This window comes from Mustela lutreola, chromosome 2, assembly GCF_030435805.1.
Source record: "Mustela lutreola isolate mMusLut2 chromosome 2, mMusLut2.pri, whole genome shotgun sequence".
Lineage (NCBI taxonomy): Eukaryota > Metazoa > Chordata > Mammalia > Carnivora > Mustelidae > Mustela > Mustela lutreola.
The window spans coordinates 45,652,682-45,657,655 of record NC_081291.1 but is presented as its reverse complement, the minus strand read 5'-3'; the positions used below and the strand labels follow the sequence as shown (position 1 = coordinate 45,657,655).

Sequence of the window (4,974 nt, the reverse complement as noted above, 5' to 3'; positions counted from 1 at the left end):
CTCAAAATATCACGAAGACCAAACAAATTCTCATAATTTTCACTGGGAGGTCACCAGTATTTGGCCTCTTTCTTGGGAATGGAAGAGACATGTGCTTTTGCACCAAGGAGTAAAGAACAGGAAGGCGTATGCAGTTTCAAAATTAATGAATTAATCTCTTAATTAAAAATGGTAACAGATGAAACACCACCCTTTTCCGACCCTCTCAAACGGCAGTGTGGAGGCTCTGGGGGCTCAGGTTTCGCCTGATTCACTGATCTGGTGGCTGGGCCTCTTGCCTGGAAACTGAAGTGTAAGCTGTGGCCCTTTGCCCACAGAGGCTCCATGGTGCCCACCCTGCTCTGTGCAAGACTGGCCCCAGAAAATACCAGAAACAGCAGGAGGGAGGAAGGGCAGCCAGTGGAAATCTCTTGAACAGAGCCCAGCAGAAGGGAGGCTGTCCTAGCCTCCAGATGGCTGCTCATCCTGCCAGCCCCATTCCAGGTCTCCAGCCTGCTGGGTGGCCCAGGGGAAAGGTGGAAAGTCCAGACACAAACCTGCTACTGCCCCTTGGGTCACCCAGGCCTCACCTTCCAGCTGGTAGGGCTACTCTCCCTCTGCTGGGCACAGCCTGCCCTCCTGCACCCTGAGGGCTGCTGCCCACCTGGGGAAGGCCACTTTGGCCCTTACCTCAGAGATTCAGCAGCAGCTGTCAACGAGGGAACAACAGTGGGCCACATTTCTGGGCTGGGACTCTGCCCTTTTGGCTGCTATCTCCATGCATCTGGGAGACAGCCGACTCAAGGACTCTAGGTACCTTCAGAAGGTCACCTGTAACCTCCAGGTGACCTTCAGAAGAACCTGGACAGGCCGGAGGAGCTGGAGTTGAGACGTAGGATATGGGTACCCTCTGCCCCTCTTTCCCAAATAGGCACGCCAGCTGCAAGGTCCCAGTCACTCCCCTATATCCATTGATCATGAGGGAAGAGCCCAGAGTCAGAGCTTTTAAACACCATTAAAGAGCTAAGCTAAAAAATCTCAGGAAACCCCAAATAGGGCCTCCTCATCCAGACTGTCAGGAAAATGAACAGAAAGTTCCACTACCATTCCTGTTCCCCTGGCTGGTCATCAACATCCGGTACAGGGTCCCAGCCAGGACTGCCTCGCAGTGGGAGGGGTCAGAGCAGTGGGAGTCCAGGGTGGGGGATGGGAGGTGGAAAGACCAGCACAGCAGAAGCGCAAATTCAAAAATCTTCATTGACCCCAGACTCTTTCCTTGTGGTATAACTCCAGTGTTCTGAATATTAAGAAATACATATTTGTTTTTAAAAAATGGTAACAGAATATATCTACAGGTAAATCTCACATTGCTTTCTCTAAAATCTGTGATTTCCTTTCAAGACTCTTTCGGCTGTTGGGCTGGTTTTAGCCATCAAACTAACTGGAGCTTAGTTTTCATCACAACAGAGTGAGCCGGAATGAAATCTTGTCTGGAGGTGTCCTTGCCTTCTTCGTATTCTCCATGGCTGCCCAGCAGACTTTATACCACATCAGCCCATGCCGTGCTGCAAAGGATCATGGGGAAGAGGGAGCCATGCAGCTATGGTGGGCTTGTGCAAACATGACCCCACTGGGCTGCCCACACTGTTGCCCCAAACAAATGAGGGTTGTCTGCAAGGAAGAAGAGAATAAATGATGTCAGGTCAATCAGTAATGTCTGCCGTGACTACATACTTCACCCATTCACTTATTCATTCATGAAAATATATATATTTTTAAGATTATTTATTTATTTATTTGACAGACAGAGATCACAAGTAGGCAGAGAAGCAGGCAGAGAGAGAGAGTAAGGGAATCAGGCCCCCTGCTGAACAGAGACCCCGATGCGGGGCTCGATCCCAAGACCCTGAGATCATGACCTGAGCCGGAGGCAGAGGCTTTAACCCACTGAGCCACCCAGGAGCCCGAAAAAATATTTTTTGAGCGCTTATTAAGTTCTGGGCCCTGTGCTAGGCCTTTGGAATGCATGAGTAAACAAAAGAGGCAGCAACATCTGACCTCCCAAGGAGCTTACATTCTTGGAGAAGTGAGTGCAATTTTTAAAATGAAGCTTTATAGTAATTTTAGAAGTTGACAAATGCTTTTGAGGGAAAATACAGCAGAGGAAAAGGATAGAGAATGATGGGACCTGGGTTACAGTTAGATACTAGGTGATCTGGGAAGGTCTTACCAAGAAGGGATGTTTGATCAAAGACCTAGAAGGGATCAGGGAACAAGCTGTGAGTCTGGGGTGGGGGAGGGGGAGAGAAGCATTCCAGGCAAATGGAACAGCCAGTGCAAAGACTTCGGTGTGAGAGTGAAACATGAGGGCCAGGATTGATGGAAAGTAGTGACAGTCTGGAAAGAGTAGCAAAGTGGAGCCAGGGCAGGGTATGGAAGCCCACTGTGCATTACAAGGCCACTGTTAAGAACTGGCTGATATCTGGGGCGCCTGGGTGGCTCGGTGGATTAAGCCGCTGCCTTCGGCTGGGGTCATGATCTCAGGGTCCTGGGATCGAGTCCCACGTCGGGCTCTCTGCTCAGCAGGGGGCCTGCTTCCCTTCCTCTCTCTCTGTGATCTCTTCCCTTCCTCTCTCCTACTGTGATCTCTCTCTGTCAAATAAATAAATGAAATCTTTAAAAAAAAAAAAAAAAAGAAAGAACTGGCTGATATGTGATGGCAATTGAAGGAAGTGTTCTAGGCAGGGGAGTTACCATGATCTGACTTGTGCCTTCCTGGGATCATTCTGGCTGCTGTGTTAAGAATGAGCTGTAGAGGACAAGGGTGGAAGGCCTAGGCAAGAGATAATTGACTGCTTCAACCAAGGTAGCAATATTCTGCAACACATTAAAAACCAAGAGAGCAATAATACAGAAAAACAGAAAGAAGTCAGAAATTTCTCTTCCCAGTATATTTATCCCTTGCTGCTAATAAAGTGCAGAAGCCAGAAATTTTAAGAGCAGTGGGCTTTTTCGTTCTCATTTTCTCTCATCTAATACCAGTCTTAATTATGTCCTATTAAAGTCAATGCTTGAGCTACAAGGCAACCATCTATGAATGCATATATTTCCTTCCCCTCTGGTTTGCGGGGCTCCTGATCAATGAACACATTTCATGCAAACAAGAAGAAATGTGAGGGACTCGGTATGATACTTTGTTTCAGGATAAAGTTACTGAATTAAAAATAAATGAAAATGATTGTGTTTTCCTTTTTGGTTTTAATAATCAAGGCTTAATCCAAGAAACCTGCTTACGTGGATGTTTTTGTTCAGGAATCATTTGTTATCATCCTTACTGAAAGATGTAGCTTTGGATGACTACGTAGACTCTGGAGAGATGAAATGAAGGAGGGAGCAGATGGTGAATGGGAATGGTCGGGAGAAAAAGACGAGAATGGGGAGTAAAAGGTCTGGAGATGGTAGCATTTTTGACCCTGGAGCAGGGCCCAAAAGAAGAAGGAATGAGCGAATGCTTTTCCAGCCGCAAAGGCTGACCCCACCAGACTTCGAGCTGTCCTTTCTTGTCCACAGGGTTTTTGGCTGACCCAGGGTGCAGATCACAATTTTGGTGTCACCTCTGGGGAAGACCATGGGCAGGTCACGTCTTCTTCACGTCAAGGCCGGATGCTTGATGTGTAAAGAAACATCTTGTACAGGTAACAGTTTGTCGAAAGTCTATAAATCACAGTGAGGTTGATAATGCTACAGCATCAAACGTGTGTATCCGCACACTTCACACTTGCTTTCATCCTTTCCCCTGGTTCACCCTCTCTGACACCCATTCCCTCCACATTCTATCCTGCACTTTCTTTTCTGTATTCTGGCATATACTCACCCTTCAATTGACTAGAGTGATCATCTGATCACTAAATATCGCAATGATGTATTCTATGTAGTTGTCATTAACCCAAATGTAAAAGGTGATACTGTCATAAATACTGCAGACATTTTTAACCAGAACAAATCCGCGCCAGTACTGGGTCTATTCTCATTCTGCAAATGGGTAAACAGAGGCCTGAGGCCATAAATGACTCTACCAAGGCCACAAAGTGATTTCGGGACAGAAGGCGGAATGACACCGAGTGGATTCCTGAATTTCACTCATTAGGAGGTTTTAGCTTTAAACTTTGCAGTGAGGCACATTTTCTGAACTTCTATTTATATCTCAGATGTATTATTGTTTTCTCCAGAGCAATGCTGCTGGTTCCTTGCAACCCCTCCCCTTCTTACCATGTTGAGATATATTATTTAATTTCAAGATTTCTCAGCTCTCCTCTGCGGCAGCAGAAATGGTGGTGACAACACTACAAAAATTTTTGTCCGTTCTCCAAAACCAAAATCTTATCAGTCACAGCCCCACTACTGTACCAGAATTATGTTCGTTGTTGCATACCTTACTTCTTTCACCATATAATAACTTATTTTTACTTAACTGAAGTCATACTGACTCAGCCATTTTATATTCAGACAGTCTTACTTAACAATCATAAGCCTTTTTCTATTCTGTGTAATCATTTCGAGCATTTGCTTCTGATTAATACGTATCAATTTGGAACACATATGGAAACTACTGAAATTTGTTGAAAAGAGTATCAGCTATAAGCTGGCTGCCCTGGGAATAACTGATGCATTTCCCCAGTCTTTATAGGTCTACTTTGTATTTTGGGAATCAGAGTTAATGCCCTATAAGCGGGCTTCTGTTTGCTCCACGCCCCCTTCATTAAGCGCAAGGTGGAGACAAGGACCCAAGCCTCAGTTTCCCCACAGGTGAAATGTCACGCCAGGGGCGGTAACCTAGCAAAGGCTCCGCAAAGACCGCAGTGGGCAGGAAGTCACGAGTGGCAGGGACAGCTTTCTGACCCCGCGGCGCGTCCGCCTTTGGGCGGGCCGCAAGGTTTCCCGCCGCGCTGTGGGCCCCGGGGGCCGCCAGAGGGCGCTGTGGCCCCGGTGCGCGGC

The 4,974-nt window shown here is 46.9% G+C and overlaps 1 protein-coding gene across 3 annotated transcripts in view; it reads right to left on the bottom strand.

Annotated features, from left to right (window-relative positions):
- Positions 1 to 1,217: 1,217 nt before the first annotated feature.
- The window catches only part of TRNT1 (tRNA nucleotidyl transferase 1), a 48,217-nt gene continuing 44,460 nt past the window's right edge, over positions 1,218 to 4,974 (bottom strand). The window contains exons 9-10 of one of the 3 annotated variants that reach the window (XR_009350765.1): positions 3,514 to 3,645; positions 1,218 to 1,650 (exon numbers count right to left, since the gene is read on the bottom strand). The gene's annotated coding sequence lies outside the window, so the exon portion shown is untranslated. The remainder of the gene's footprint in view (positions 1,651 to 3,513; positions 3,646 to 4,974) is intronic. The other 2 variants (XR_009350766.1, XR_009350767.1) reach the window with 2 other exon arrangements.